We start from the raw sequence: 14,307 nt of genomic DNA, 5'->3' as shown, positions 1-14,307 counted from the left end.
GTCAAAACAGAGTGAGCTAATGGGCCACTCTGATAAAGCAGAGGAAGAATGGTCCCTTTTTCACATTTATTTTTATTTCTTCTACTCTTCCTTGGCCTTTTACAGGCAATAAAACACATAACAAACCTTTTCTGGAAGTGCAAGGAGTTTTAGAGGTTTTATTTGAACCAAAATCCATGCTTTAACAAGAAAGGTGTTACTAAGTTTCCCTTATAGGTCAGGCTTACTGTTCAACTAAACACATGTTGTGAAGGATTAGTAAAGGTGAACATAGATGTTTTCTCTTCAATTCTGAAATAGTTTTAAATTTTGCTTGAGGCTGAAGAACCCTAGTATTCCATGGACTGAGAAAAGAAAAGAAGCTATTCTATTTTGGTACCATTCGTCCCACTTTGAGACGTGATCTTCCAGAAGTTACATACTTAAAAACCAATAGAGAGAACTGTTTAAGTGTCACTATCAACATTCAGAAAGAATTAAACACAGATTTAAAAATATATATATAATGAGAATGATGGGATGCCCATTGGACTCCACAACAAATTCTCATTGGACAGATGTAGAAATGTAGTTTGTGTGCCTTTTACCAGCTCCATCTGGTTCACCAACTGTGGCCATTCCTGAACAGGGATAGCCTAACTGCTGTGGTACGTATGTTGATAACTTAAAAGCTGGACTGTTGTGATGTGCTCTATCTGGGACTGCCCTTTAAACACCTGCTGAAAACATTTCTATTCTGCCAGTGCAGGAAACCTTTCTATTCTGCCAGGCCTAGGCAGGCAATTAAGAAAACATCTCTCCACAATGGTTTACCGATGTCTGGTTTTAACTTCTTTATTGTAAGATTTAAAGTTCTATTGTCATGATACATTTCTATGAATAGCAAAATACAAATATTTCTTATACATAAATAAAGTCTATTGAACATTCGTTCACAGACATTCTATGGACATTTGGGTAAGATTTCTTCCTTTTATTTTAACAAGGAAAGAAGAGAGAAAAGCACATGTATGTGCAAAGACAAAACCGAATCCCAGATTTGTGATTTGCTTATATTTTGAAGGCAGAATTAGATATGACATCTACATGCAGCTGGTGATGGAAACATAAGCTGTGTCTCCCCACTCGTTTTCTCTAATACAAATTATCCTTGTTTATGTGCTTCTCTGGCCCATTTTAAATCATTGGCTACTAACAGAATGTGGCACAGCACACAATGTCATGAAATCTGAACATGAGTATGTGTACCAGACATTATGGAAGAATGGGGAAACCAAACACACAGCTGCTATTTTTGGTGCCAGATGCTTGTATACCATCATGTTTAGTTCCAGCCTACAGTGCTTTCAAGATCACAGTTTAATTTTAATTTGCTGAACTTCTGACAAAGACTAATTAAACAACACAAAAACTTATCTATTCATATGCATCTGAATATCATCCACTGCTCTCCCTCTGCTGTTCGTCGCTGACTGAATGATGTACATCAGAAAATTAAATTGCCAAAGTACTTGATATAAGAAGCACTGTAATGTAGACACAAATCATAAAGATGTTTACCCTGGAGAAATTGTGTCCTAGAATGCACTTGAAAGTTATATGCAAGCTGACCCATAGAGTGAAATCTCTTTAAACACTGCCCTGGGCAATGGCATGACCTTAAAGCATATTACAGCTCCAATAACTTGCTTTGCATTTTATGGAACTGCTTGGAAGAAATGCTCTCGGAAGAAATAATGCTAAAACAAAGGATGCAGCCTAGATTATAACAAGCACAACACTAACAATGAGAAATAGGAGAGGAATTTTGTTCGGTTCACATTGTAATTCAAACATCCTAATTCACACTTTCTAATACAATATGTAAACTGGCACACAGCTATCCTTTGAAATTCACTTTTCTCTGAATTTGTGGTGCTGTTCTCCAAATAATATGTACCAAAAAAATGTGTATATTAGGGGAAAGTCTACATTAAAGCTGAATATTTTGGTGAAAATAACAGACAAAAATGCATATTTGGGGAGTTAGAAAAATGTGTATTTTGGTGACCACACGCCTACTATGGGCATAGACATTACCACTTGAGTCAAAGTGTACATGTATCATAAACTATCACAGAACGGATTTATTGGGAAAATCCATAATCAAATTCTGTAGAATCCCTTCCAAAGTAGTTTAGAATCTAAAAAAGAAGTCAAAATAGAAATAGAAAATAAAGACAAAGAACAAAACTCTGAAATTGATGGAACACTTATACAGTATTGAGTTTGGGAAGTAGAGTGCATCAACCTCAACATTATATTTAGATTCCCCCATTGTTGCTGGGAAATGTTTAAAAACACTTTAGCACATACAAAGAAGAGAAAGGCATCCTATTGAGTATAAGCCAATTTGATCAGCAGTAAATAGAAAGGTATTATTAATAACATGAAGAGGTCTGCATGCTCAGGGACAGATGGGATTTTATTTGTGTAACCATTGTGAGAAACTCCTGGGAGAACAATGAAGAGGTCCTTAGAAGGCCTTGTTTACGCACTATCACCATACCATAGAAAGAGAAAAATGTGGTAAGTCAGATGTGAAAAAAGAAGCTTTTGGAACTTCAGAATACGGGAAGATTTGGGTTTATTAACAAGCAAGAATCATGAGCCAATTAGGATCTTGATGCAATTCTGTTCTTCAACAGAAAATGAACAAGTAAAGAAAAACAATGATGTGCTTCTCAAAAATAACATGCTACATAAAAGAAGGCACAGATCTGATAAATATGGATGTACTCAAAACTGGAAGGAATAGCAGTATTTTTCTCACACACTCTAGAAGTAGAAACATAAAAATACTTGGTTATGCACAGCATAAGCTGATGCCAATGGAAATTTGAGCATTTCAAAAAGGACTTTTGCTTCCATCTTTGGAATATACTTCTCTCTTCCTCTGCTCTGACAAGATATTACAGAGAAGAGAACCACTGGCATGATTTATGTATTTGGAGGGCATGCTTATTTTAGAAAATAAAGAGAAACAACAAGAAGCCTGGTTTCCACAGTAAATTGAGATAGGGAAACAACCATATTGGATGAACACCTCAGGAGAATGATTGAGCTATCTGAATTTTAGTCAAGGAGGAAATAATGGGAAAGTTTGGGCTTTTAAGTAAGTTTACAGCTGCACTGTGAACAAACCTCTGTATACAATAACAACAATATAAACCATTTCAAAAGGAGTCATAAAGACTTATTATCTGAACCTTCCCAGAAACAGTCATGTTGGGTTTTGAGTGTGATTACTTCATCCTCGCTTCTTATTTAAAACAATAGCATCTATTGGTAGCACCCTTCCGAAAAATTGTTCTAGCTAGTTATGAGCAAAATAAAAAAATTCCTTCCTGTAGCACCTTAAAGACCAACTAAGTTAGTTCTTGGTATAAGCTTTCGTGTGCATGCACACTTCTTCAGATACACAATGTGCATGCACACGAAAGCTTATACCAAGAACTAACTTAGTTGGTCTTTAAGGTGCTACAGGAAGGAATTTTTTTATTTTGACTATGGCAGACCAACACGGCTACCCATCTGTAACTAGTTATGAGCTTAAATGATGAGCCTGATGCCTACTATTAGATGTGAAGTGGCCTCACCAGATGCTAAGTGACCTTGTTCTTTCTTCAGTTAACCCTTTCCCTCCTTGATTTGCCACTGCAGTAGCTAGCCCCAGAATTGCTGCCTTTTTCTTCCTCTCCCACTGCAGTAAGTCTTGCCCATGGCCTATCTCTTTACCCATTCTTCTGCTGTTCCTTCCCTGCCCTTTGTTCCCTTCCTGCTTGGAACCCATACTGAATACTCTGCCCTCCACACCTTTATACTACTGCTAGTTGAGTGTGTTCTTTCTAGTACAGTTCTCAGCCCAGCCTTTTCCAGTCTGTTTGGCTCACTTCCACAGCTGACTGTTGGACTGAGAGCATGGGCAGGAGGCTGCTGCACCACCAACCACTCCTGACCATCAGCCATGATGCCCACTGTCACTTAACCTAACCTATTTCAATAAACTGTTGTCAGGATAAAATGACAAGGGATGAGAGTTTATGAATAAGGACACAAATGGTGGGTGGTAGGCCCTCCACCTTATGCTACAGTATGGGTTATATGAAAAGATCATCACCAAGATACAAAACACCCATGCTTTTTTATTTTCTCTTCTGTTATCAGATTTTATTCTTACTATATCTCTATTCATATGTGGTACAAATGATAAGAAAGCAGGGGAATTAAGATCAACATTTTTGTTTGATCCACCATGCATTCGGTGTATTGGTAACAGCTGTGGTATTTTCTTTTTCAAATACATAGAATTTGTGAAACCACAACAATGTTTATGCTCTCATCGTGTTCCATGTCTGCACTGATGCTTCATAATGCTTTTCTTCTGGTCGCTTCTCCCCCCCTCTTCACTTTCTTATTTTATTTTCATAAATCTTTCATTTTCTTCTAATTTTAAAAACCTCAATAAAAAATTATATGAAAAAAATGAAAGGGGTTGGAGTGACTCACCTAGGCCACCTTGAGATCTTTGGAGGGTGTACATGATAAAAATTATGAATACTGTAAATTAGATTTGTCACAATATGGCAAAGTATAACTGAAGGGCTAGCAAGTGAGAAATTAAATTTCTGGGGCTCTGAATTTCTTGTTCATTAGACCTTGTCTTGTTCATTTACACCCTCTTCTCCCCACCACCTACTAGTAGACACACATGCAAAGTTGTAGTCACAGAAAGAAATCAAGTAGCTGTAAGCCCACTGTTTGAGAAAAAGGGAGATCAAGGAAAATAATACTTAGCACTTCTTAAGTACTTAACATGTCCAAAATATAGTGTAAACATTCAATTAACTTAAGATACCTCCTTTTATTTTTATTTTTTTTAATAATGAGGAGGAAAAAGTAGGCTAGAAATGCTAATGTGTACATGTGTTGCACCATCATTACCAGTTGTTAATTAGCAAAAGGAGGAGGCGAAATCTTTGCTACTTGAAAAGGTTCAAGCAAAAAGGGGAATCCTCTCTCAAGGATACCAAAATGGAAAGACCATGCATGCGAAGAAAATGGCTATTTTTAATCCTTCCAAATTAGTATCTTAGCAAGAAGAGGAAAAAAGGAAATCACTAGTATAAATTCCCCAGTAATCAGCTCCACCAGCCCACACTGTCATGCCTTATGTTACAAACTGCACAATCAGACATCCCATGAATCTTGCTGAGATATGACAAGCATGGTAATTCTCTCCTTTCTATAATGAACCAACAAAGCGTCTCAGTTACCCCAAGTTATATTTGAACTATATATTTACCATGGATACAGGACATTCTTTAGGCACCATGCCCCTTCACTAAATGCAGGCCGCATACTAAAGAGAAAGCCCCCTCCTTATCTTGACTACAGAGCCAATAATTACTTCCCAGGACATCTTCTTTCTTCACCCATAACCAATAGCAGGTTTATCCTTTCATCCATTTCATGTGGAACCCATCAAATGTACAGGCATGCACTGCAGATGTATGTATCAATCAAAAGATGGCAAGAACATTGCTGTAGTCCACACATTTTTTTGAACGTTCATAGAAGAACCCTAACACGTGAAGCAGGCTTAAAGGTAAAGGTAAAGGTACCCCTGACCGTTAGGTCTAGTCACGGACGACTCTGGGGTTGCGGCACTCATCTCACTCTATAGGCCAAGGGAGCCGGGGTTTGTCCGCAGACAGCTTCCGGGTCATGTGGCCAGCATGACTAAGCCGCTTCTGGCGAACCAGAGCAGTGCACGGAAACGGCGTTTACCTTCCCACTGCAGTCGTACCTCTCTATCTACTTGCACTTTGACGTGCTTTTTTGAACTGCTAGGTGGGCAGGAGCTGGGACCAAGCAACAGGAGCTCACCCTGTCACAGGGATTCGAACCACTGACCTTCTGATTGGCAAGCCCTAGGCTCTGTGGTTTAGACCACAGTGCCACCCGCATCCCCAGCAGGCTTATTTCACACCATTTTTCCAGCTAGAAAGGGGGGGGGGGGCTCCTGCACCTGCAAATAAAGACAAAAATAAATTCTGCTCCAGAAGTTGCAAAATCTCTTGAACACTCTCTTCACTATTCCTTTCCTCATCTTCCCTATTGTAAGTTATGAAAAAGCATCAGATGATGTGATAGCTAATAAACCGAGCAACTTCATTTCCACCACCACGACTCCAACATAACTTAAATGTGGATGTGGCAAATTACATTTCTGTGAGATAACCCGTGAGGTAGACTTGGAGATCTTGGAGTCCTATATGCCGTAGAGTCACTATTTGTTTCAGTTTAGCCAACACCTTTGGGGTCCTGATGAAAAGTATAAGAGAAAATCTTCTCTGAAATCCTGCAAAGTGTCCTTGATGAAACCTCTTGATATCATGTACCTGTGATTTGATTGGCAAGACAAGGGATAGGTTACTTGGCTTCTGCGCTCAAGCATGGGTGCTGATAAGTTCACATGATTGTGTATAAGAAGGTGGAGATGACTCATATTAGCCTTTGAAGCACACTCTTAAAATTATTTCACAGAGACTTCCAAATAAAAGCAAAGCAAAATAACACATGAGGACAAGGAATCTTAACCAACAATAAGAGCTAGTGGAGGCACCTACATTCATGTAGGTAGATAACAGCACAATCGTCATCATGGAAACACGGTTTGTAAGCATACTACTCCATTCTCTCTGTCCTATTGATCTTGAAGGGCCATTATTTCTTCCATGCTTACTAAAATATAAAGTTTTACAAGCTCATATTTATTCACAGTTGTCAACCACTTATGCAACTTTAGGTATGTGCCATAGAACAACCTCTGTCTATGGTGACTCAAGAGTACAGAGACCTATAATATGAAGATAGCTGAAGTCAAGGCAATATTCAAGGCCTCTTACAAGTTTTGCTTGTCTGTTGTTATATTTTCCATTCAGTTTTAAAAACAAAGCAGACTGGAAAGGTTTGGAATAGGTACATTAGCTTTGGAGGAATTGTCAATTTGACTATGGTAAGAGAGCAAAAGTGATTTTACCCCACCTAAGATCTTGTTTGCCAGACTAGGGGGTAATTTTAACGATACAACTTACTGAGATTTCTTGTTATCAATACACCCTGGTATCTAAATAATTCCACTCAAGGCAGTCAAAGGCCTTGAGAATGTCTGTCATAGAGGACCCTTTTTTTTCTTTTCTATTTTCAATGACATTTAACAATATCTAATTGGGTCCATTATGTATTGCCGTGAAACAAAGCCAGCCTCATGCAGGGCAACCGATTTCTTCAAGAAGTGTTTTATACGATTGGCTAGCAGAAAAATAAATATCTTGTAATCCTGATTTGTAATTATCCTTGTAATCATCCTTCTTGATGGTTGAAAGGATAACATCTTTTTGAGGACTTTATAAGTATAGTACCTATTCTAGAGAAAAACCAGGTTCTGGGAATTGAGTTTCTTTTAATCTATCATTAAAGAGATGGAGTATGTAAGGCATTAATATATCCTTGAATCTTTTGTAGAATCCGGAGCTAAAACTATCAGGTCAAGGGGTTTTGTGTAGTTTCAGGTTTTTAAAGGTGGCCTCAATTTCTTTTAGGTAAATAGGGCTATCAAGAAATTGTTGTTCACTGCTGACAACTTTGACTAAGTTGCCAGAGATAAGTCTGCTAAGAATTGATTGTCTTAACTATTTTGACTATGTGAAGTATAATGATTGAAATAAAAAGCAGAACATTCAGAACATATATCTTTTGATGAAAATGTTTTGCTACCATCTTTTTTTGTGATTCTATGTACTTTTGTTTCTGATTTCTTTTTTCTACATCTATTAGCAAGCAATCTTGAGTTTTTGTTTCCATATTCATAAGTACGCCTCTTACAAGTTGGCAGCACTTATTTTGGAGTTTGTTTATTTGTTTTTGCGTCTCTCGTTTTGCAGCTGTTATTCCTATTTATTGAACACATTTCTCCCAACTCTCTTATTCATTCCTTATGATCTGCATTGCATTTCTCCCTTCCTCTGAATATATTCAATGACAAACCTCAGCTGTTAGCCCAGGCAGAAGGATCATTAGTGATGAAAAAGCTAATCCGTCACAGATATAATGCACTATGTATGTTTCATACGTCTCATAAATCATCAATTAGTCTAAAGAACCTGAAGTCCTCCCTAGAGGGTAGCAAATTCACAGGATGTTCTCAGACGGTTCATTTAGAACTTTAAATGAGAATGCGGTGCAGTATGTGTGCTCAGCTATGCAGCTTCCACGGGATTTTTTGGAGGAGTGGGGGTCATTTACCTGCATACATTTTCTGCTGCCTTCAATGTATCTGTCTGTGTCTTCAGAAAGGCACATCACGGCCACCAAGGTTTGATGAACAGGTAGTTAGAGTCCCAATAGAAAGGTCTCATGTGAACTTCACAACCCACCAACCAGCAATCATCACATTACCAATTCAGATGATGTTAAAATAGCATAAACTGGCAAATAGCCCTTCCTATTGAATCGGCACAGAATCAAAGATAAATGAAATATTAAAAGTAGCATCTCATGTTCCAAAATTCTTGTCTCTCACTTCCATGCTTGAAGCCTGTTGGGAATGTTTATATGTAGAAGAATGACTACATGTCACAGCCTGCAAATTTCTGCTGTTTCAGTCAAACTTCGGAAAGTCAATAACCCAGTGCAGCACATCACTCATGGCCACAGACAGTGTTCTGGATATTGCCCATGGCATCAGTGGAGAGGCTTGAAGACATAATTGCCCTGCATGTTCCAAAAGGTTATCATATGGGAGGCTATCATATGATACAGGACAAGCAATTTAGATTACAGCTCAGGTGCATTTTAGCTCATTGTACAAGCTCCCTTTTACTCATCTTTCTACCCCTCTCCGCCCAAAAAAATAAAAAATAAAAATGGAGACATATAATTAGATTTCAACCTGAACACACACCCTAAAAGCATGCCTTTACATAATAGCCCTCCCTTCCTGTGCCAAGAGAAAAAACCCAAATCCATAATGCTCCAAAATGATTAGTACATCTATTCTGCTTAGAAATATTGTACTTCCAAAGAATTCCCAGTCTCCCTAACAGTAACTCATTAATGATGCAACTTTGAACATATGGTTCAAAGCATATAGATACAGAAAATATTTTTATTTAAAAAATATTTTAATTCAAAATCTATATGGTCTATATTTCAAGCCATAATTTGGTCCTCATCACTCTTTTCTTGCTTTTTGCAAACTTAATTTCAGATTGGGGTAGTATTGGTGGAAGATGGGCTGTTGTGGAATGGGGGTGGGATAACTTGCTTACTTTCCAGCCCTGCTCTACTTCATAACTGAAGCAAATACCTAGCAATATAAGCCAGTGAAGCCTAGATGGGAAGAAAGCGGTGGCAACTGTCTGCTGTGATTTCTAAATGCTATTTTCCCAGAAAGGCAGGCTCTCGAAGAATGAACAAGAAGATCCTCAACCCCCACCTCATCACTGATGGTTCAGTGGTAAAAGTATATATATGGTTCTGACCTTTAGATGACTCCCTTCAGGATTCCTTCCTTGCCATTTCTTTTGAAATATGAAATTAAATTCTGAGTCTAGCTGTTGAACTCTTGTCCTACAATTGACGAGCTTGGTTCAGAACAGTGGCGGGCAAACTCATCTGCTTTTACTGGCAGCCCTTACGCTTCCGGGTGGAGCAGCTGGGGGTGGGAATCCCCGTCGCAACTCAAGAGGCGTTTTGATGGCCTGCTTCAGCCTGATCCTTCAAGAAGACACTAGGAGAGGAGCATTTCAATTCTGCAATGATGTGAGTGGAAAGAAACTGATCCATGCCCAAGGCCACCAACTATGCTTTAAGGGATTTTAACCTGGTTTTCCCACTTCCAAACTCAGCACATCACCCTCAGGGGGGCAGAAACCTTTCTGTGCCTATAGGTCACATTTGCAAACCAGAGAAACTGTCTGGGCACCATACACAAACTCTGCAACCAGTGTGAGGCAGTGTGATGTAATGGTTGGAGTGTGGACCTCAGACCTGAAAGATCAGGGCTTTAATCCAGTGTAAAGCCATTGTAATACACTATTTAAGAATAGAATTAGAATAGAATAGAATTAGAAGGGACCCCTGGCAGCAAACTATTTAATTAAATCACTAAGTTTTATATATTGCCCTTCGCTAATAAGGCCAACACTGGTTTACATCAATAAAAATATAATACAATTAAAATCAAGTATGACTTTTAAAAAGCACCACAGTTCTGCAACTCCAACAAACAGAAAAATGCTGCATTACTTTTATTTATAAAAGTATTTATAGACCATCCCTCATAAAATATCATGGCAGTTGTACAGCAGTTTAAAACCTAAAAATCATTAATTGCAGTTCAACAGAATTGTGAAGATGACTGGCTACTCAAGAAAAGTTCCTCACTTCTGTATGTATCTGTGAAAATAAATCAATTAGCAAATCTTCACCCCCCACTCCTCCTATGAGAATATATATAATTTATATGTGTGTCTATATGAGTCCAGAGATACCTTGGTGGAGAGAGAATTTCACAGAAGTGGAGCCATAACCAAAAAGGCCCTTTTCCAGACCCCCTCACTACATACTTCGCCCTACACAGGGACCACCAGGAGGGTCTCAGACGTTATTTAAGTTCCTGCACAAGGAATGGGATTACCTGCAGAAAACTAGATTCTGTAGCTAATATGCTGTGTGGCTCCTTCGCTGCAAACATTTTGGAGCACCTGGACTTAGAATGTAGTGTCTATCCCTGCCCTGGCCCCACATTTTCATGGAGGTAGAAAATATATATGTGGTGATGACACTCCTTTCGTAAAAGCTAGTTTATGAAATATTACAGGTTTCCATGTGTCAAGGTAGAATCTTCCTAGAGAATAACTCCCCAATGTTTCGCTGTAACTGGCAGCTCATTCTCTGAAAGATTTTTTCATGGAAAAGTAGTGAAATCAAACATATGGGCAATGTGTTTGCTTGCCATCTGGATTCACAGGTCGGGTTTGGATCCACAGGCTTTAATAGGATTAGGTTTCTCTGTTGATACAAGAGATTATAGTACAGAGCAGCCCACAATCATCATCGTAATCATTATGAGCTTGTCAGGGATGGTCTTGTGTTGGCTGCATCTTAACCTATTGCATGCCCACTCTTGTATCTTAAGGCCAACAATATTATTAGTCTTCTCACATAGAAGCTATTCTTTGGGTGCCAATTTCTCACAACTATTTAACAGAGCAGAAAGTAGAGCAGAGGAACTGCCAAGCCCTACAACGTTCAGGGGGGTTTTCTGTTGAAAGGCAACGGACAGAAACCCCTTTCCCAATATGACCCCCTAGACCAGGAATGGTGGAATCTGTGGCCCTCCAGATGTTGTTGAACTACAATTCCCATTACCACTATTGACTCTGTTGAGTGGTGTTGATGGATGCTGAACGCCAACTAACATTGGGGGCCGCAGGTTCCCCAGCCCTGCTCTAGACTATATCATATGTATAAGCAGAAGTGACACCATTTCTAATTTTATGAGGCTGTCACCCTTATGTGAATGAGTATGCTGAGAGGTCTGAAGGTCAGGTTCATTGAGAATTTATTCAGAAGATTCTCAAATGCCCAAGTAATGAATCCATTTCCCCCCTAGATTGTGCTCCACAAACTGTGCTCCACACATCATGACCTTTAAGGAAAACCTAATAAAATATTGTAAACTGCCTTTGAATTTGATTACGGAGTTATATAAATAATTAGCTTATAAAGAACAGAGTAAGAGATAGCTCCAAGTAAAGTAATACCTCCGCGAACGTCCGCCTTGTCTAGCGTTCACAGTAAACCTGGAACTACCGGAACGGGTTACTTCCGTTTGCTGCTTGCACATGCGCAGAAGTGCTAAACTGCGCTTCACACATGCGTAAAAGTGCAAACCACTCCGCGCGTTCGCAGACACAGTGCTTTGCCCTGTGTACTTTTTGGCTAGTGGCCGGGGTTCCGGAACAGATCCCAGCTACAAAACAAGGTACGACGGTAGAAGAGATTTCCTCATACCTGTCATGTGTATCATGTTAGGGAAGAAAGAAGTTATTGTTACATTTCAAGGGTCAATTCAGAACACACTGACTGTAGGCAGTGTATGGTGGTGACCTTGCAATTCTTGTGTGTAACAACTAATATTTAACAAATTGAGAATGTATTTGCTAAAGATTTACAATACCTTTGTAATCATTCCTTTGGGAAAAGTTCATAAATGAGACATGCCCTGGCTGTTGCATTCCAGTCATAGTAAATAGTAAATATACTTTGAAAAAGTTATTAATTCTGACTTATTAGAGTTTGTTCCACTTAATAAGTCCCCAGTTGGACTCAAGCAATTCTGGAGGAAAGGGATCCCAAGAGGCACCTGTTTTACACTTGAAAGCTTTCTCCAGATAGTGACATTTGCTAATGGATGAAAAGTGTGATTCAATTCCTGTGTCTGGCAACACAAAAAGTTGAAATTTGAGTGGAATGCTTTCTTTGAAATAATATTGGCTAAAACAAGAATCCCTCTATGTGAAATCAGCCTTGCAAATACTTAGCTGGTCACATACAGTGAACAAGAATTGTTCCCAATTGATTAGGATGTGTCGGGGGATGAGAAAGAAAGAGAAAGAAAGAGAGAGAGAGAGAGAGAGAGAGAGAGAGAGAGAGAGAGAGAGAATCTTTTGAGGAACTCAAAGACTGTTTTGTTGGAATAATCAGATTGTGGATAATTACTACTGGGAAGGACATTAGGATTATAAAATTACAGTGGTACCTCGGTTAACAAACTTAATCCATTTCTGAAGTCCGTTCTTAAACCAAATCTGTTCTTTCCCCAAATCTGCGCTTTCCCTAATGAGGCCTCCTGCCACCGGTGCCCTTCCACTGTTCAGCTTCTGTTTGTAGACCGAGGTAAAGTTCACAAACAGGAACACTACTTCCAGTTTTGTGGAGTTCATAAACTGAATAGTTCGTAAACAGGACTGTTCTTAAACCGAGGTACCACTGTATTTTAATATCAGTAAGAAAGGTCCACTATTCCATAAGAAAGCAAATTTGTACGGGGGGCAGAAGAGGCAGGATTTCGTCACCTGTATCAGGGGTAGGGAACAGAATACAGCCAGCAGGCCACATCCTGAGCTCACGCCCTCATCCCCCACCACAGACCTCTTTTGTAGGTGGCTTGGGCCTCCCACCTCCAATCACCTGACATCACCATGGTGTCAGATAACCCAAATTCAAAGGAAAGAATTAGCAGTCCACTTGCGTGTACAGTCGTACCTTGGAAGCTGAACGTAATCCGTTCCGGAAGTCCGTTCAACTTCCCAAATGTTTGAAAATAAAAGCGTGGCTTCTGATTGGCTGCAGGAAGTTCCTACATCCAATTGGAAGCTGCAGAAGCCCCGTTGGTGTTCGGCTTCCAAAAATAGTTCGCAAACCAGAACAGTCACTTACAGGTTTGCGGCATTTGGGAGCCGAAATGTTTGAGAACTAAGCTGCTTGAAAACCAAGGTACGACCGTACTCCCAATTCTTTCCATTCTTCATTTGCAGCCCAGCATGAACTCAAGCTGCCCATCAGTACTGACTGAAAACCTTGCTTTTGGGACTGGCCGCACTTAGGAAATCCTTAAGATTGTACAATAATACTATGAAACAATAGAACCTATTTAAGGGATGTTTCTTTTTCACTGAGGCTTTTTCAACTCACATTCTCCATTTCAGGTGTACTTCTTTATTCTATGCTGCAAAGAAGGTGCTGTTTTGCATGCCACTTCCTAAATGCAGCCTTGTTTAAAAAACAGGAGTGTTCTTAGGGCTGTGAGTACTTCTTTTTCCTTCAGGATGTGAAGTTAGGAGCAAGGGGTGACTTTCTTTGCATTCTTGCACCTAGCAGATCTGAAAGGACCCTCCTCAGTTGAAAACGGTATGGATGCACACATTGCAAAGGATTCCATTGTGGTTCGAGGACCCGACCCCCGTGTAGGGGAATAAAGACACTAGGACACGTGAAATATGGTTAATGGGCAAGAAAAGGCCACAACTTTATTGATTACAGCAATGGAAAAGGTATTGGCTTAGGCATTGGATCGAAGCAAGTGGGTTATTCACCAGTAGATGGAGCCTGTCGATGCTAATCCGACTATAGGCTCACCCCTGTTGTCACCGAGGGACGTGCCAAGGCCTCCCGCCAAGCAGGCATCGGACGGAA

This window comes from Podarcis vaucheri (genome assembly GCF_965113315.1).
Source record: "Podarcis vaucheri genome assembly, chromosome: 4".
NCBI lineage: Eukaryota > Metazoa > Chordata > Lepidosauria > Squamata > Lacertidae > Podarcis > Podarcis vaucheri.
This window is presented reverse-complemented; position numbering follows the sequence as displayed.